Genomic DNA, 20,972 nt, shown 5'->3' on the forward strand with positions numbered 1-20,972 from the left:
CTGGGAGATCTTTCTCTCATAGGACTCCAGTTTAGTTCCCATTGATCAGGTGAGGTAACTTTCAGAATGGAAAGATCAGAAATGTAAAAATGTTGTATTTCCCAAAATATCTTATTCACCAAGATGATTAAACATTCTTTTTTTAATTTAGGGCATTCAAGAAGCGGTTAAGTTCTTGATAGCACACACACAGATGGCTGACATGTACCATTTCATGACTGCTCTTTCTGTTCTGTGACTCTAACAGTCCAATTAATTCCAAGGGCCGAGATGGTTCCTTTTGTGATCAGAAAGGGGCTGGCTGGTTAAGGCATTTCTAATGGACCAGAATCAGTGCATCTTGGAGTGTGTCTGGAAGTAAGGCCTTCTCCTTCACCCCGAAATAAGGAAAGAGCAGTTCCAGAGCAAGATTCAGAATGGCTTTATGGAGAAGAGTGCCAATACTTGCCTGAGAATCCTGCCTGGTGAACGCTGAAGAAGCTTTGCTGTGTCCAGTGCACTCTGTGTCAGACAAGTGTCTTGTTTGGGAATGACAAGATTCAAGCCAGCCCATTTGCACTTGCAGAAGAGACTAGAACCCATGTGGCTGAGGTGTTTATTAGCATCTGGATGGAAGCAGAAGAATCCTATTATTATTCTGCAGCACAAGGGACAGTGCAGAGTTCCTCAGAGACCTTAGTCTTAGTGCTTATCTTGGCTACACTCAAGAGATAAGGGCTACTGAGCAGTGGAAGACGTTTGAAAGAACCCTTTTGAGATTCTGACACATTTCTTAGTTGAATATTTCATCCTTGTTCACATTCAAGACCAAAAGATTTCATGCTCACAGCTCTAACAACCACAGCCCACATAATCAGTCACACATACGGGGCCATTTCAGATCTGAGTACCGTTGCCGCAAACCTCTGAACTACAGAAAAGACAATCACTTCATAATGATTTGTTTTCCATTTGGGAAATGCAGCTAGAATTCCTTTGATCTAGGCTTTTAAATTTTTCTTATTTTTCTTTTTCTTTCTTTCTTTCTTTCTTTCTTTCTTTCTTTCTTTCTTTCTTTCTTTCTTTCTTTCTTTCTTTCTTCTTCTTCTTCTTTCTTCTTTTCCTTTCTTCTTCTTTTTGCTAAAATCATAGAAATTGTGAATCTTTCCTTTGACCTTTATATCGTTTTCTTATCTCATTCAATATCAAGTCACGTGTATGAGAAGGTTGTTATCCATCAATTACATAGAAAATGGTCAAAAGATTGGTATGCTTTTAGTGGGCTTTTGAAGAACATGGAACCCAATAGACTCAGACTAAATATTAAGTATACTCATTTCTCAAGGTGACCTTGTTTTTCCTCAGTTTGATGTGTACTTAGCTTCTGAGTTATTTGATTACCCTCTTTTCCCTCCTTTACTCTGATTCCCAGTGTAGGGTATATTTTTAAGACTCAACTTTATTAGGTATTTTGCGCAAAGCCAAGTGCAGTCACTTAAAGTGCAGTTTGATGGGTTTTGACAAATGCATACGGTGAGGTCACCGCCATATCAAGCTGAAGGGCATTTATATAACTCACCAAAAAATATCTTCATGCTTTCTTACAGCCCCACTCACCCTGACACCCAGCGGCAGCCAGTCCTCTCAACAATTCTGGTCAGCAAATATTAGTTTCGCATTTCCTAAAATTTTATAGAAATGGGTAAATAGTGTTTATAAGTTTACATTTTCTTTCTATGCCTATCTTTTATTAACAAAGTGCTTTTGATAATCATCATACTCTATATTCATGTGCATCTTTCCATATATGGGTAAACTACATTCTATCCATTTATTCATTAAAAATGAACATTTATGTTTCTAGCTCAATGCTATGGAGAAAAAAATACTGAAATATTTGAGGGAGTACACATTTTCATTTGTTTGGGGGGAAATACCAAGAATAGAATAACTATAATTCCTTTTTAAATACATATATATTAATATTAATTTTTCTTACCTCATTGGACACAGGTTCAATAATGGCTTTCTTAAAGAGTTTTTTTTCTTAATTTTATGTACTTGTGTGATCTTGTGTATAAGCGTGTTTACATACATGCAGGTGACACTGGAGACCAAAAAGAGGGTATCAGATGACCTGGAGTTGTTACAGGTGGTTGTGAGCTACCTGATATTAGAAACAGAACTCAGGTCCTCTGCAAGAGCAGAATACTGTCTTAACCACTGGGCCAACTTGCTGGTGTTCTATCTGGTAATTCCAACGTGTGGAATTATCTCAAAATTGTCTTTTCCTAGAGAGTGGGTTCACTTTCTTGGTTCGTTTAAATGAGTTAATTGTGAACTATATTAAACATGACTATTAAGAGGTAGCAAGTCCAGGTTATTTTCTTTTTCTTGGAGATTGCGTGTGCTTGGTGTCACCAAATCGCTAGCTTCATTGGACTCGGACTTTACTGTCTCGTTCTCGTGGGCAGATGCACATACCATGGGAATCCATTTTTTGACCTTTCATGAAGCCACTCAATTAGTCTCACATGTGCGCGCGCGCCGAGGGCTCTGCAGAGTGCAGGCGGGTTTGGATTCAGGTTTAGAAGTTTTCCCCTCAGTATTTTTATTTTCAGTGTTCTTTCTTTGCATTCGGGGCTAGGGCTCCTTCGTTTCTCTTCTTTGTTCTTTATCACAGGCAGACAGCTGCTTCTCCCCTCTGCTTTCGCTCACTGTACAGTGCCTCAGGGGGCTGCTGTTGTGTTTTGTGTAATGTGCTTGGTTGCTAAAGAGGGAGGGACAGCCTAATGGCAGACTCCATGTCATACCCAAACACAATGCTCTTACTCATATTTATTCTGTGAAGATGCACATTTCATAAAGCGAGTCTTCTTCAGACATTTTTTTTTTCAGCTTTATCTGCCACATTCAACCGTGTTACAGTATTTTTTTAAAAAAGTAAAAACAGTCCCATTTGGACTGTATAAGCATTTAAGTTATCAATCACTCTCGCGGTTTTCCTTCGGTGGAGCTAGCCACAGTGCTCCCACTTCAAGATGAACACACAGACAACTGAGCCCGGCTACATAAACAAGACAATCAGAGCACACACCACTGCAAATGCTGAGGCATTTCAGCAGAAAATGACAACCGGAGGTGGGTAGTTCTCGTGATGGAGTTGGAGCCTTTCCCTCGCTAGGGAGACACCCTACCACTGGACTCTATCCTTGATCAAAAACAATAGGTTAAAATGACAACAACAATAACAACACAGGGTTTGAGATGGAAAATCAGGTCAAGGCAATGATATTAGGGATTTTACTTATTAAAAAGAAGTAACAAAACTTATAAAATAGCTATTCTTGCCACTTGAGCTAGGAAGTCTTCACAATATGATGAGTTGGGAACCAAATAAAGACTGAGGGATCTGCCATTTTGGGTGGGTAGAGCAGATGATGGATAATGACATAAAGAAGAAATACAATTGTGTCACATATGATGGTTGTTCTCTTATTTCCCATGGGATCTATTTTAAGACCCTGTGGTTGCCTAAAACTGCTTGGTACTAAACATACCATTTATGTATATGTGTGTATGTATATGTATATACACATGTACAGTGCCTTTTCCTTTGTATACAAATGGTAAAGGTTAATTTATAAATTAGAGAAAGAAATCACAAACAAAAGCAATAACACAATAGAAAAACTCTAGTTCTCTACCTATGAGAGCCAAGGTTGTGTGAAGGACGCATGCTGGCTTACTTACTGGACTGTCTCCACCTCTCCATGTGATCATTGGGTGATGCTGTGCTTACATGAGGCAATGTAGAGAGGTGGGCAGCATAGACTGCCATCTAGGGTTCTCTGCACACAGCACTGGGCGATGCTAACTATTGATCTGATAATCGAGATGTTTGTCATGTGTGGAGGGGGCAGGTGAGATGTTCATCATGGATAGGAAGGCTGACACAAAGATGTATATCACAGCTGGGACGGAATGTGTACTGGTTAGGTGTGTCAAATTGACACACACATAGACATATCTGGGAAGAGGGAAGATCGAGTGAGGAATTGGCTCCGTTAGACTGTCCTGTCAGCAATTCTGTAGGATAGTTTCTATGTGAGAGAGCCCAGCTCACCGTGGGCATTGCTGCCCTTGCTCTGGTAGTCCTGTGTGATACAAGAGGTTGGGCTAAGCGAATCAGTAAACACTGTTCACTTATGGCCTCTACTTTAGTTCCTGCCTCCAGCTTCTGCCTTGAGTCTCTGTCCTGACTTCCCTCAGCAGTAGACTGGGACTGGGATGTGTACACCCAGAATGCTTTCTTTCCCCAAGTTGTCTTTTGGTCTTGACATCATGACAGCAACAGGAACCAAACTAGGATAGAGCATGGCAGCAGCAACTTCATCTTCATTACACCACTTAGAACTATGGAGTCACTTCTTTCTGGACTTTTCTTAACGTCTTTGACCATCACTGACAGCGTTCCTAAAATTATACAAAGGGAAACCACAGATAAGTGGGAGATACTCTAGTAAGAAAAGGTTAGACATGGACACCAAGATGACACCCTTCTTGTGTGAAGTGTGTGTGTCCATCCACACATGTTCATTTGCACATGCATGTACATTTCGGTGTCTAGGATATGGTCCTCTTCTTAGAGGACCAAGGATATCAGAGTCAGAGTCAGAGTCGACACCTCTTTCCTACATACAAAATGACTTACATCCATAAAATGCCAAGTCACCATTCATGAGCTCATCTCTTCCTCAAACTTGATCTACTTTTGCTGGTGTCTATTATTAGCAGTATTTATCAACTTCAATTATTTGAAAGATTCATTACCATTTTTAGTCCTGAGTTCCTTGATTCCTTGTCATGTTGTTCCTTTAAAATATTATCACATATGTCAAATCTTCAAAACTAAGCTAAGAAATATACATATATACTCTACCAGTGTTGATGTCTCTGAAAGCTTCACTCAGTAAGTAATAAGATGGCACCTCTCTTTAATGGTGGCCCTCTCCTGTCCATGAAGGGGTGACATTGTTCCAATTTTTATTAGAGTGTTATCTTTTGGAATTTCTTTTAAAAATAGACGTATCTTATTTTATTTACGTGTATGCATCTATGTGTATGACATGTATACGCAGTACTTGCAGAAGCCAAAAGAGGGCACTGAATCCTTTGGAGCTGGAGTTACAGGCTGTGGCCAAGGTGCTGGGAACTGATCTCTGGCCCTCTGCAGGAGCAGCAAGTTCTCTCAGCAGCTGCATCACCTCTCCCTTCCCTTTTGTAGACACGTCTATCTGAGTTTCTCAGTGCTACCCTACACTTACAATCATTCACTTCTGCTTAATCTCCAGCCTGCATATGGGGTCTTATAGTAGTAAAATCCTGAGGTTTTAGATACAAAGTATTCCGGAGTTCATTCACTGCTTGGTGTTCCTACAAGGACGTTCCAACTTAAGTCCCTGTTGGCTCCCCTTCTCATGCTGTTAAATGACGGGTTCCTCAGCCCTCAGACCTATCTTACACCACATCACCAATTCAACCGTTGGAGTCCAATTTAGTATATCATTCCCTAAATTAGGATGCCCACTGCACGGAGGGAGCAGACCGGGAGATATGAGCCCCAAAGCCTGTGCTCATTGTTCACATTGGCCGCAGCTCTTCCCAATCCCGGTTCTCTACACACACTGTATATTCTTCTTCCCTGCATTCCTGCATAAATGCCACCTACGTCTCCCTCTGGTTGGTCACTGCCTTACTGTTCTCAAGAGAGTCCATGGGCCTGTCACCCGTTGGATCTCTTTCCTGCCTCTGTCATAGACTTTAATGTATCATAATGACAGGGTTCATTTATATGTCTGTACTCTTTACTATGCATCAGCAAGCCAGTAGAAATCTTTTTTTTAATTTTATGTTTGACACTAGTACAGTACCTATCTCTTGATCCTTTCTTCAAGGATGGAAATATGACCATGGAGTTGCATAAGGGGCACTTTGGGTATTTCATGAGACTCTAAGGAGTGCCTGCAAAGTACTATTATTTTCTTTCTCAATTTTCAAGCTACTTTCTGATGGCTATTTTCCTTGGTCCCTTGGAATATGCAACATATGATCTCACTATGATATGCTTTTGTGAGTTCTGTGTGTCATTAGCAGTTTGTACGCATATCTAGTAACCGCCTGAAGTATGCTATGCACCTCAGAGGTGCATAATAGACTGCAACATACTTTATGATGTTGAGCAGGTATTTTATTGTGCTCATTCACTGGGGGTGGTGGTGGCAGAGGTCAGGGATGTCTGGCACCTGAACAGAGGTGACACGTAGGACTTTAAAGTAGCTAGAAGCTATAATCAGCGAGGGCAGCACTTCTCAACCTGTGAATCACGACCCTATTCGGGGTCAAACGACCCTTTCACTAGGGTCGCCTAAGCATATCAGATACTTACATTGCGATTTGCAGCAGTAACAAAATTACAGTTATGAAGTAGCAATGAAAATAAGTTTATGGTTGGGGATCACCACAACATGAAGAACTATTATTAAGGGGTTGCAGCATTTGGAAGATTGAGTCCCACTGTGCTAGGGCCATCTGCATTCTTGCTTGCCATCTAGACTAATTACCTAAAGTCCAGAAACATCTACAGTCAGTATCCCCATGGGCTGTAGCTGTTCATGGCATAGACCTGGGGCCTCCCAGTACACTGAGGTGAAAACTGATCACATAGCCTCACACCTGCAATCACTACAAGCTGAAAGTAATTATCTAAGAGCTAAAACACAAGAGATCTTAGATATCCGGAATCAAGACTCACAGATGGGGCTATTCTTCAAGTTCTCTCTCAATGCTGTGTTCTTCAGATGCCCCACCCCCCCAAACAGGGAAGGACTATCCTTTTCTTATTGACCTGTCTTCCTGAAAGAGATGGGATTATTATACCTGCAAAAGAACACTTTTCTGTTCTAAGTTCACAGGCATTTTCTGTTTCAGGGGCTTAATTAACCTTTAAGATGGTTTGCCTGGGAATAAACATAACCTTCTGGACGCATCTCAGGGCTTCCCTGTGGGAAAGACTTTTGAGGTCTCAGCGCCTAGTGTCTCAGCAGTGGCTTTAATGTTCTCACCCCCTCCCTGTCTTCTCACCACCAGTCAAGTTTCTTTGAGTTAGAGGAATAGCTACAGCTCTGGGTCACAAGAGACTTTCTGTAAGTGCAAGCGTCACCCACAATTCTCAGTGCACCAAGTCCTGGGGTATATTCCTTTCCTTGTTAGTGGCAAAGGTCCCCTAAAGTTTGAAAGTGGTCCCTGTCCCCCAGCCCTCCCTACCCCCACAGGACTGGCTTTCCCATCCATGTCCCCAGGCAGCTTTGCATGCTTGTGTCTACAGAGCTGGAACTTAGTGCTGCGGCATCCCAGAGGTGTCTTCCGTTTGGACAAGGAACATGCATCATTTCAGGCTACATGAGGCTGGACAGCAGATTGTAGCTGAGACTTCCCAGCATCTTTCGGTGTGCTAGAGATCTCCCAGGCTGTCCTCCTTCTGAACTACACTGAGGTATCCGAGTACTTTTTCTTGGTGGTTCCTTGGCTCCTCAGGTTGACATCCAGCCTCTGTGTTGGGTCTCCAAAATGGCTGCCATATCCAGGCATTCACTCATTCCCAGCATCCCCTGCCCCCAAGTGATGCTTTTAAGGCTTCCTCATCTACTTGTGCTAAAAAATAATCAAATGAATCCAATGGAAAGTTCAAGTTTTCAAAGCCTGGGCATCGGGGGGTCAGCAGAAAGAGGAGAGGAAAGGGTTCATTTTATTAAGGCGAATGCCAATGTTCTAGACTCCAGGGAAGAAAACTACTTTGTCAGACAACTTTGAGTTGGGTTTTGCTGCAGTGGTTTTAGCTGATAAGTTCCACCATGCATATATATATGCATATTTCCTACTCTGCTGCAAGGTACGGCTTACTAAGTTCGGAAGAATGTTGGAGACGGCAGAAGATATGACTAGACGTTTCCATGTGTCAAAGTGAGCAGACTTTCATTTCCCCATGGCAAGGAGATCCTGCTGGTGAGACAGCAGGGACTGCAGGACTCCTGGTCCCATACTTCGGCATCCAAATGAGAACGACAAAGCTGCTGCTGTTATTGGGAGCTTTCAGTGCGTCCCACACAGACGTTCTGGCTGCAGCTCACACCATACGGGAGACTGATGGTACAGCTGCCCCAACTGAGCAGCAGGCTCAGACGGAAGGACAGAGAGATGCTAAGTTCGCGGCACCCGCCTTAGACAGCAGCACACCAGTCTGTGCAGATGCTCCCGGGGCTCAAGTGCATGATGTCCAAAGCCACACCGAATGCCAGAGAGCTAGCCTACTGAGAGCAGAAGCCAGCGGCGTGCTTCCTTGCTGGAAAAGGGACACCTTGGCTGTTTGGCGAGGAAGTCACAAAGACTGACTGTGAAGTACGTTGGGCCCAGTGCCTCGCCATGTGCAGCATGAGCTTATGCAAGGCGAATGAGCAGAGCTGCCAGTCAAAGATCCCACTATCTGTCTTAGACGGCTGCCATTTTAGGTAGACGAGAAAAATACACAAGGCACGAGGCACCGCACCTGATAAAAACCCGGATTTTCAAGCAGAGAAACTTTGGTAGAAATCCGAGCTCTACCAAAAAAACGATAGCCAGTGTGACCTTGTTTGGCTCATCTGTTTAATGGCTTAACAAGTATTCTCTCATCATTTTTCACATTCGATGGTGAGTTATGAACACAAGGAAACTAAACATAGACGAGGCAGGCATAGAGAGCTTGCCACTGTTTGTTGTGGCCCCTGGGCAGTGTCCACCCACCTGATCCTGAGCATGCGCAGAAGGAGCCCACTTGCCACCATCACAGACATTGTCATGACCTACCCTGCCGGGCTCTTCACACACCCTATGAATGAACACTCACAGTCAGGAATGGATTTGCTGCCTGCTGTGGAAAGGAGCGTTCCCGTGTAGGTGCCCACTGTATACATTTGCTAACGGCCATCCCGGAAGGCACAGCCATCATTTATATCTGGTTAAGCCACAGACTTACCTCACTTCATCCTGACCACCATGATGAGCTCAGTAAAGGATGCAGGAGAAAGTCCGTTCTCTTTGTTAAAAACTGAGGAGTCTGTGCTGTAGAATAGCTTTTCTTGAAGCGAAGAAGTATTTGATAAAAGAAGAAAGAGAATCAAAAGTAAGCGAGAAAGAAGAAACTCAGGGGCTTTACGCCAGCAGGGTAGCAGTGCACAGTGTGCTCTGGTGAAGGAGTGCCTTGCATTAGGGGTGGAGGAGAGGGCCCAGCCTCACTCACACACGGGAGGATGTGCCTGCCTTGGGAGGAACAGGCTACCTGTTAAAGGGCTAGTGATATACCTTCCGGGCCTCTTGCTGGGACTGAATGAACTTGAAGAGCAACAGCCTTAGGTGTTCCCTGATGTAGGAGCTGAGCACACCCAAAAAAGACATATGAAAAATTAATTCTGTGATTTACCTTGAAGAAGGGCGGCAGAGCTGGACTGTGTGCATGTTTGGAGACAAGAAGGCCGGGCGGTGATGAAAACTGAAACACTTTGGTATTCCAGGGTTGTCACAGTCTAGAGCAGAGCTCCAGGAACACAGGGCATCGGGAGCTTCCACAGCTATTATTTACATCTGATATTCCAAATACCCAAGACTCAGCAGCTGGGAGAAGGAGAGATGCAAGAATTATTGCTTCTATTTTTCAGACGGGAAAAACAAGGGCAGGCATTATGAAAATGATAGCGTATTAAAAATGGAAGGGATCTTGGCTATATATGCTTAGCAACGGGGTTTGCCACAGCTCAGCACACACTCGGAGGCCTATACATATCCAAGTTATAAATGCAGCCGGGAATGGTGAGTGAACAGAGAAATCAGAAAAATGTAAACAAACCCTAAACCCCCGAGACTCTTAAAAATGTGCAGCAAGGGAGTTTTAAAGACTCCTAAAACCAAACCAAAGGGAGACAAATGACCTTCAAGGTCGCCTGACCCAAACCTCTCACTTTATGGATTAGGAAATGAAGGTCTATATTATATTTAAAAGCTTTTCATCAATGAAATGCATTTCCTACTTTCTATAGCTGAGCGTGGAATTATTTCCATTTTAATGTTTCGGATTGATTTTTTTTTTTTCCAAATGGGCTTTTATCACGGCACTGCTGACCTCCCAGAAAGCAATTCTACATTAGAGTGGTGCTCACAAAAACTTAACCTTCGGGGAGCCATAACTTTACACAGCCACAGAGATGTCCCCGGGCTGGGGGCACCATCCGAACCACCAACACCCTCCCTTCCTCCACTCAAATCAAGCCTTTAACACACACACCCTCAAATCACGCCTTTAACACCTGCCCCCCCTCCCCCGCCCACCCGCCTTAATCCCATCAAATTGCCTGGAGTGTTTCCTGTCTTTATTTTTGCACAGTTGCTGGGCTAAGTGCAAAGTGGGAGGAGTCGCAAAAGCCCTCAGACTTGATATAGATTCTGAGACCTGCCCCAAGGAATAAGGGCGGTCCAGGCGGCGGGCGGTCATGTGATACCCCAGAGGCTAGCCAGAAGAAGGCTCCTCCTACCTGATATTTGGTGCTACTGCCTCCAGTCAACTTGCTATGGGCCATGAGTGTCCTGAAGCTAGTGAGGCAAAGGGAAGGAACTCCCAGCTACACCAGGGGCCCTGCTCCAAGAAGCCTTCCTTCAGATAGCACAGCCAGGGAGCACCAGCCAGTGTTTCTCGTTTCTGACAGATGTGCAGGACAGATGTGCAGTAACGAGGCCTGGGATGGAAACACCTTGCTGCAGCTCACCCTGCGGCAGAGTACCCCTGTATAGTATCCCATTTCGTGAGGTTTTTATTCAGCCTCGTCTGTTTGACAGGTGTAACCCACCTTGCTTAGAAGACAGACAGGTCGTTTATAGAACTTGGAAAATGTCCCTGAAGGGTAAAGAAACGTGCCACATTTAATAGCAATTGTCTCAACCCAGGTAAACACAAATAGTTGCTGGACCACTGGTCTTGCTTTGGTTTCAACTGAATTAGGCGATCCCGTCAGGCTCCCTAAAAATAACCCAGACTCTGTGGTGGTTTGGGATTTTTAATTTTGTCACTAGGAATTTATTTGAATCTTTTGGAAAAGAACATTCTGGTATCAGTTTCTCCTTTCACTATTAGTTATGCAGGCTAAAGAGATCCAGTTCTCTGTAGAGCAAAGAGGGAACAAGCGATTTGTTCTAGCCAATCAGAACACCGGATGCTCCAGCGCAATGAACTGGCCAAGGGCCATCACAAGTTTCAAACTGAGCCAGTTGGAGAACAATAAAAACCCACAGCAGAACCTGCTGGTGAAAGGCTTTCTTCTCTAGTGCACCAACGCCCTGAACCTAGACAATGTCTCAATCGAACCGTGGTGTTGCTCTTCACCACGCTCAGGACAGACAGTCATCCTGGAGGCAAGCCCAGGATTATGAAGAATGTGACCAGGTTTCTCCCCCACCTCTCCTTGCAGAGCTGAGGCTGGACCCTAACCTTGACATTCTTTTACGCTGTCTATTTTACATATACTTCATTTGTAACCTGTAGCATCTTGGCTGACACTGAATTCCTCTTGCCTTACTTTTTTTTAAATTTTTATAGTCCTTCTTTTAGTTTGTCACTGCCAGACTGTTTCCCAAGACTTGCTTTTACTAAATGCTGAGTATTTTTAAACCAATGTTTATAAGATTTAAGCAACAGTTTTAAGTCAAACTGATTGTTTACAAACACAACCTGGGAAGGAGAAACAAAAACAAAAAGCCAACTGCTCCTTTTCCCTTTCTCTCTAGGCCTTTCCTAGATTCTAAATTGTCCCTTGTACCATACCTAGAGGTTACCATGACTTGACTTTTGTCTTAATTACATGTTATTAATTTGTAATATTACCATATATTCAATACCTAATGTACTATAGCCTGCTTGGTTTTAACTTTGTTTACATGAAGCCACAGTGTTTGTATTCTTTCTAGAGTGTATTCTAAAGCTGATTGTCCATCTTTGGATTCTTCTATTTAGGTCTGTGCAGCTGTGCACACTTGCTTTACATATCTGATTCAGGCAGTACTGTTTATCTCCAGGATGGTTTGTTTGATGCTACAGACATGTCTGCTATGAACATTCTGGGATGGGTATATTCATCTCCTGTATTCATGTAGGGAGAAGAGCCTGTCTGCCCTAACTTACCAGTAATTTCAAATTTACTGAATAAGTAAAAACTGGTCATAGCCCCTGTGATATGCATTCCTGTAAATGGAGTGTATTTTCCCCATAGTTTGTTTGAAACTAGATATTACTAACCTTTCCTGTTTGTCAATAATGGAGGCTGCACATTATCACTTCAAGCAAGTTCAGCTTACATTTGTCTGATTTATGACATCAAAATTGCAGCAATATCTGTATCACAAGCATTTGATCAATGTTACCTCTGAAGGTAAAACTTGGAGGTAAAATTAATCACACTTTAATTTTTTAAGTGAATACACAGCAGATTTATTGATGTAATTAATCAATGGGAAGTCAACAATGGAACGAAATAAAGCAATGTATGTAGTGAGCAAAGGGAGAAAAGCGCTTAACTGAGAAGGGTAATTTCCCTGGGAAACTTGGCAGGCATTCCACAGAACCGCCAGCATAATGCTTGCAAGTTCCCCCTCTATCCTACAGGAGTTCTTGAATGGCAACAACAACAACAACAACTTGGCTTTGCATTCTTTCTGCATCATCATCTGCCCACAGAGTTGAGAGCTATCCCGACCACTGAACAGCATCTCAAGAGCAATGGGTAGGAAGATTTTTTTTTCCAGAGGATCACATTGTAACTATTTTAAATTTGGCCTCTACTAAAGCAACGTATGCTTACCACTGCAGCAGTCGGCAGAGACCTTGATGAGATCCAGCAGCTGCCGGGACCAGGCAAGATGAAGGAAGATCCCTGTTGGTGAAAGTCACTTGCTGCCTTCTCAAGGAAAAAAAAGAAAACCACCTCCATCAACTTACAAAATGTTAAAGAGTTTCTTCTTTGGTTATACAAAGCTCCAGAAATTAGTCTTGATCAGGAAAAGCTGGTTTCATTGGGGAATGAACTTACTTACATAGTTGCACAAAAACTGTTAATATTAAAAAGCCACAGCTGATATGTTAGCAAAGTGAGAGCTCTGTGGTCTAAGAACATTTTAAGAGCAGAACTTGTGTGTGTTTATGCACGTGTGCATGTGTGTTCCTATGTGTGGATACATGTTCATATATGTATAAATGCATGTTGAGGCAGACATCAAGCTCAGGTATTGTGTCTTGGAAGCCATCCTCCTTGACTTTTGAGACAGGGTCTCTCTCTAGCATAGATCTTCCCACAGGCTAGGCAGTCTTATAAGCCTCAGAGATCCAACTCTCTCTCGTAGGCACTTCTACACCCAGCTTTTGTGTGTGGGCTCTGAGCATCAAACATAGATCTTTATGCTTTCAGAGCAAGCCTATTACCTACTGCCTTACCCATCTCCCAAACCCAGGAAATTAACTCCTCTTTAGAGAAACTATATGCTTTCTACTGTTTCAGAAGTGGGCTTTTGTTTTGTTTCATTTTGTTTCATTCTCTCTTCTAAACTAGGGCTTGGAAAGCAAACCCAAGATACTTATTATGATGCCCACGAGTCGTGCCACAAGGTCTGTACGTGAGGGTGAACTCCTGTGTTCTTTGCCAAGATTCCTGGAATCTGCAGACAGCCTTCTTCCCTGTGTGTAAGGGCCAGCAGCTTTAAGGCAAGTTGCCGTGCCCTGCAGTGGCTCTGGGCCAAGAGCCATGACTAGGGAAAGCAAGGGACTGATGACTGGGCAGATACATAGACATGGAAGAGCCAAGATCAGGTGGTACTGTAAGCCACTGAGGCATGCCTCGGGAGGCACACAGCCAAAGGCACAAATCTTGGCAGCTTTAAATGCTACCCTCTTTTTGAAAAACATGACCCTCAAAAAAAAAAAAAACCCAACTAGTTATTTTTCTGGTATGTTTGGTAATTGTATATAAACAGGTAAGACTGGTCAAAGGAGACACCTATGCACTTTTATCCAATGGTTTGGTCACATCTTCCCACATCTCAATGGTTCTCACTCTTCCTAATGTTTCAACTATTTAATATAGTTCCTCACATGGTGGTGACTCCCCAAAAACACAATTACTTTTGTTGCTACTGCATAGCTGCGATTTTGCTACTGTTAGGAGACATAGTGTAAAATATCTGTGTTTTCTGATGGTCTTGGGAGACCCCTTGAAAGGGTCATTTGAGCCCCAAAGGGGTCACAGCCCACAGATTGAGAACTACTGACATACTAATGGCTTCCTCTATTCTGGGAGCAGAGCATTTCTCTAACTACCTGGAGTCCCAGTGGTTTCTGTTCAAATATGTGGGGTGGGTTTCAGCCCTACAATATAGACAGGATTTAATGTGTCACGGGAATTAACCAACACATGTACTTGACAGCAGGCCCTTTAAATGAGAGCAGATTTAATTGGGAATTAACTGGGACCCGCCTCCTGGGTGCTTGGCCCCACATTAATGACAGCACGGATGTGGCCCAGTTAAGTCAGCACAACCTAGAAATGCAAAAGGCAAAAATGATCGCATTGATTCCTCCAGCTAATACTGCAAAAAGGATCCTTGGTGAGCTTCAATCCCTCACCTTGCTAAAACACTGCCTGTGTTTCTCTTGCTTGGAACAGCTGTCATGACCTGCCTTCTTGTCCTTGAGCAGGGCATCCAGCACTGACCCTGGGATAAGTGTAAGGCTCCAACCTGGACGTGTGTGAAATAAGGAAGGAGGGTGCAGGGAAGTCCTGAGTGACACAACACTAACAGCTGCGCTGTGGTTATTATTACTGTGTGGGTTTGCTATACCCCCTTTAAATATCAACTAGGGATTTCTACCCAACTTTCAGACCATTTAGTTCCCAAATAAAAGACACAGAGACCTTTTACATTTATAACAAGACTTATAGCACTACAGCTGGACAGATATCAGCCCTCTGAGCTCTCTTGTCTGCTTCCCCTGCCCTATTTCATCAGACCAGCCCTCATGGGCCATGTGCGCATAGTCCAAACTAGTCTATGGTGTCTCCCTCCTCCCTTCTCCCTCCTCCCTCTTCCATTCTCTCCCCATGGTAGTCCCTATCTCAGACTCCAAGAACTGAAGCTCTGCCTACTTCTCTTCAGCCCAGCCCAGAATGTAGGCATCTTTATTAGCCAATCAGAGATAACTAGGGAGCAAGGTTTTACACAACAGAAGCTGGCATATATAGCAATTCATTCATCTTGGGGCAAACAGATCTTGGGATACAGTATTTAGTATTTAAATACACAGCAGCACCAGACCAACGGAGAGAAAAGGACCAACTTACCAAGCTTCAGTGTGGCCCAGGCAAGTGACCAATTAGGCGGGCCCACAGCCCACCCAGTGCTCTATGCCCATGCATCTATCACCTGCCAGCTGCTTAGCTTTGTCAGATGTAATATAAACACAGTTAAACCTAAAGCAAACATGGAAACAAGCTCTGGTCCCTTGGCTGCGCATCTAGCCCTCGATTTCTAGCCATTTATTTACTTATTCATTCATTTTCCAAGGAGTCAAAATCATCCATCCTATCCACAGGAACCACAGACACACATCCCAAACACAGCCCGAGGACTGAAGCTGTTATGTCTCCAGCCTACTTTCATGGTCTGTCTAAATCTTACCCAAATCGTCACAGATAACTACCTGTTTCTATTTGTCCTGTATGTTGGACTTCACACTTAGATTTCCACATTTGTGTTCATTTTTATCTCTTGCCTTTTCCTTTATTTTCATGTTTCTCTTTTGACCAGTGAGATTTTCCCACAGTCAGGTATTTGAGTCCCATGGTTCTTGTCCCTGTCACTTGCCATACCCTGCATAGCTCCGTGGATTAGCCTAACCGGGTAAATGAGGAAAACACACATAGGAAGTCTGGGATTAGGTGAATTGGGCTTTCTAATGAAGAACACTCAACATGCTGGGTGCTTAGTGGGCTTATTATAGACAGTTGAATAGGGAAGTGGTGTTATATACAGATGAGCAAAGATGTCGGGTTATTGTATACGGCTGAAAAGGGAGGCAGGTATATATGATGTGGGTGGGAACAATCTCTGTTAAGAGGCCTAAACACCCAAGGGGAGAAAGCTGTGATGGACATTTCCTGAATATGCTCTAAACAGATGCCACAAAATCAGGGGACGGTCTTGCCATTTCCTGTGGGTCTAAGGCTTTGAAGTTCTTACTACAGCCATGCCTAGGTCAAACATTACACATTCCCTCAGGACTTCTCTCAGTCCCTATAGGAAGGGACAGTAAACCCTATGTCAAGGGCTATATAGAAAACATTTTAAAATTGGAGGATCATGAGGTCTTTGTGGCAACTCTACAGACAGCATATAAGGTGATTATGTATGCCTTTCTTCTAATGAAGCCATATTTACACAAATGGTGGCATTTCATTGACAGGTGTATACTTTAAATCTTGGGATGTACTCCAGTTTCTTTTTATCAGATATCATGGAAGGGGAAAAATATAAACAGATCAATATTCTGAGACAAAGTTACCACATTTAGCCAAGGGAAATTGAAATCTGGTTTTGGATCAATATAATTGTCTTAGTCAGGGTTTCTATTGCTGTGATGAAACACCATGATCAAAAGCAACTTGGGGGGAAAAGGGTTTATTTGGCTTATACTTCCATATCTCTGTTCATCATAGAACAATCAGGACAGGAACTCAAATAAGGCAAGAACCTGGAGGCAGAAGCTGATGCAGAGGCCATGGAGGTGTGCTGCTTACTGGCTTGCTCCTCATGATTTGCTCAGCCTGCTTCTTATAGAACCCAGGACCACTAGGTCAGGGATGACCCCATTCACCGTGGGCTGGACCCTCCTCCATTAATAAAAATACCCTACAGTCTCACCTAGGACCTGAACGGGTGGAAGCATTTTCTCAGTTGAGATTTTCTCCTCTCAAATGACTTTAGCTTGTGTCAAGTTGACATAAAACCATCCATCAAAGTACTATTTGATACTAAATGGATCATTCATCTTTAAAAAGTACTTGAATAAAGTCATCAAAATAGTGTCATCTTTAGGAGAATCCTCACATTTTATTGCAGACTCATTTTTAACAATACTAGAATCCAGGCAGAGTTCCTGAAGGAATATATATATTTTTTTCTTCGTTAATCACATTTATGAAATAAAATTTTCTGGTTCCTTTGGAAACACAGTTGTATCATGGGATGTTTTTCTGGAAGTTGTCTGATGAGGAGATGCTTTGCTGAAGCAGACAGGAGAAGGAGGATGTTTTGCTGAGGCAGAGACACTTGAGAGGACGTGTGATGTTTGGAAAGTATAAGTAAAACCCAACAGACAGTGAACGACGCTCTTGCATTGGTTTACCTTGCAACATTTCGATAATCTTCACTGATCTTCTCTTGTCATGACCTCATAGAGAAAAAAATGCAACAAAGAACTTTTCGTGGTATTCCAGCTGCTTCTTGTTGCTTCTACAGACTCATGACAATTTGTGGGAGCCTCGAGGTTTCTTCTGGATGGAGCCACTGGTACTAATTCATGTTTAGTGTTTTCCAGTTGGACTGTACTACTGCTACTGATTTGTGTTTGGAATTGCTCCAAAGAACTACTTCTAAACAGGTCCACATCTCATTTGTCCTATTAACCATCTTTCTCCCTTACCTCTGGTGGATTGGTTAGAAGGCAGATTGAAGTGTTTAAGAACCCTTATTAAAGTAGGCTTGGGAAAAAAATCTAAGAGTACACATTTACATTTTACAACAATAAGAACAATGAAATTATTTGTTTAATTTTAAACAAAACGGTTCCTTAGCCCAATCAAAGTGCATCATTAGCTTTCATGCTAAATAACATATTGATGCTTTCACTGTTCTGAGTAGGATCTACTGTTAGCTCATGCTTTTACCCAAGCATGGAAAATATCACAGAAAGGCCTAGACTAGTGGTTCTCAACCTGTGGGTTGTGACCCCTTTGAAGCAATAAAAAATAAATTCATTCTGCATATCAGATATTTACATTATGATTCATAGCAGCAGTAAAATTACAGTTATGAAGTAGCAACAAAGATAATTTTATGGTTGATAGTCACCACAACTTAAGGAACTGTATCAAAGGGTCGCAGCATTAGGAAGGCTGAGAACCACTGACTAGGAGGTAATTACTATGGTTAGCTTGTTAACGAACCTGAAGGATTTCTTTGCATTTATAGGTTGGCCTTTGTAATTCAATTTTACTTATATACCTTCTGCCTTCTTAAAGTGGCAAAATGGACATTTGTTAACATTAAGAGGTATAGCCACCCCCTGACACACAAAAATAAGACGCTAAGAATGCACACACATATTTTATTTGGTGGCAATCTGTCATACAAAGAAATTAGTAACTATTCAGGTAGTCAAGCATTTCATATTCAGCAAGTCAATGAATGTATTAAGAACTTAACACTAACTGATTTGTTGATTATGCTTAAACTGGCACACCACAGAACACATTTACCATTGGTACCATTACTCATTTCCCCAGGATTCTATTTTTCACAATCTAAAGCATCTGTGAGTGACATAACTCCCTTTAGTAAGCAAACCAAAAACAAATAAGACCAATCAACCAACCAACCAACCAACAAACAAACAAACAAAACTTTTATTTAGGAAGGTTAGGCCAGTCAACCTCTCAATTAAAAAAAAAAAAAAGAAGTGAAGCGCAGGCCTTTATTTTTCTTTAAAAAGTAAAGCGTAACACATTGTTCATTTTAGTATACTCAGCCTCAAAAGGCAAATGTATTGGCTGTCTAACCATTAGAAATTGTCCTTTAATCTCTTCAATGTAGCTTCTGAATGAGCAGTTTCAAGACATTTCTCTTGTCAGTGTTGATTTTAAGGCTAGCACATATAGAATATTAGCAAAGTTGGGTTCTTTGTTGTAAGGAAGTTGTGAAACTATTAGTTTTAAAGGCAGGCTCACAAAGGTCCATAAACCAATCAGAACAGAGTTTAGTGGCTTTGGAGGACTATACAATGTATAAACCAATCAGAACAGAGTTCAGTGACTTTGGAGGACTATACAGTGGGTCAGCATATGCTGTAGATTAGTACGATGCCCAAACATATGAATATGTCAACCTATCCATCCAGAAGCCTGGTTTCCTCTCAATCAGAAGCAAACAGAACTTTCCTCTGAGGCTTCATGATGTCAGCTTCAGGGTGGAGTAATACGGAAAACAGGAACAAACCCATTGTGACCTTGAAGAAAAAAACCACAAAACAAATAGAAGAAAAGATTTTCACAGCAGACGGTTCTGTTCCGTTTCCTAAGGACACGATTTTACACCGTCTCGGGGGACAGAGGTGTCTAGTGAGTACTGCCACCACTTGGCAATAATGGCAACATCACATAGATGTAAACACATCACCTGATTTAGAGACTCTGCTCAGAAGTGGAAACAAAGGTTAAACAGGGAAAAGAGGAATGGGGGAGGGGCCAACAAACGCAGGCTGTTTGTCTTTAAGAATGCACTCAGTGCTGTGGGAAGGAACATGACCTACAGAGCCCAGGAGAGCAACTGGTTAGATTATAGAAGGCAAGCCGTCTAGAAACTTCAGCAGAGCCTCCAAAGGTGTCAAACCTAATTTCCCCAAAGCTAAATAAAAGCCTTGTCTGTCACACAAACATGAAAAAAGCATCTGTTCCAGATTCCTGTAATTCATTAGTGGAAGAACCAGCTAGATGGTAAAGCTCAGTCTCTAATTTAACAGCTTGTTCATCCCCCCTAGGCTATGAGCAAAGAGACACCTTATTGTTGGTGGTGTTCTTAAATTAGTCAGGGGCGGAAGAGATGACAGCTCTTTGTTCATCCCAGCTTGATGCCTGGCTTGGTAGCCATAGCTGCCTTATGCTTAGAACTCATAAAAATCAAATCAAATCAAATCTAGGCAGTGTGGCCATGGGAGGAGGAAGACAAACCTGTGGGTCACCATGCCACTCACAGACCTGTCCTCTACTGCAGAGCATAGGTGGGCCATGGACCCCTGCTTGCCTTCACACCACACAACAGATGGAGGATGCCACCCAGAGGCCTGCCATTTGTTAGACTAGCCTGTAATGGAAGCCACCACAATGTTCTGGTGGCTCAGATGGGAGAGTAAGAGAAGAGGACCAGCTTGAGCATTGTGAAGACAGGTGGAGGCTGAAGAGATGGCTCAGCATTTAAGAGCATTGGCCGTTCCTGCAGCGGTCCTGAGCTCAATGCCCAGCAAACACATGGTGGCTCACAACCATCTAAATGTGATTTGATGCCCTCTTCTGAATTGCAGGTGTCCATGCATTTAGAATGATTATACATAAAAGAAGGAGGAGGAGGAAGAGGAGGAGGAGGAGGAGGAGGAGGAGGAGAAGAAGAAGAAGAAGAAGAAGAAGAAGAAGAAGAAGAAGAAGAAGAAGAAGAAGAAGAAGAAGAAGAAGAAGAAGAAGAAGAAGAGAGGAAGGGGAGGGGGAAGGGGGAGGGGAGGGGGAGGAAGAGGAGGAAGAGGAGGAAGAGGAGGAAGAAGGAAGAGGAGGAAGAGGAGGAGGAGGAGATGGAACTTGAGTTTTTGGGGTAGAGATGACTAGCCATTCCTGCTGCCTGGGGCCATAGTGAGATCCCAGCCCAAGCTGCTGCTGAGGCCATGTCTGAGTCTGTGGGTATGCAGCAGCAGGGATCTGGGATCAGTATTGATGTTCATGGTTCATATTCCCCTAGAGAACATGGGGATGTCCCTGGTCTGGGTAGCTACCAGGGACCACATGAATGTCTAGGGGATGTGCATATCTGGCCCCACCTCTCACTGG

At 42.9% G+C, this 20,972-nt stretch overlaps 1 non-coding gene across 1 annotated transcript; it reads left to right on the forward strand.

The window, feature by feature from the left end:
* The first annotated feature begins 19,910 nt into the window (after nucleotides 1-19,910).
* LOC127669077 (small nucleolar RNA SNORA48) lies at nucleotides 19,911-20,054 on the forward strand. The gene has a single exon (XR_007974284.1). It is a non-coding gene; the product is annotated as a small nucleolar RNA SNORA48 (small nucleolar RNA).
* Nucleotides 20,055-20,972: the final 918 nt, after the last annotated feature.

This window comes from Apodemus sylvaticus, chromosome 18 (genome assembly GCF_947179515.1).
Source record: "Apodemus sylvaticus chromosome 18, mApoSyl1.1, whole genome shotgun sequence".
Lineage (NCBI taxonomy): Eukaryota > Metazoa > Chordata > Mammalia > Rodentia > Muridae > Apodemus > Apodemus sylvaticus.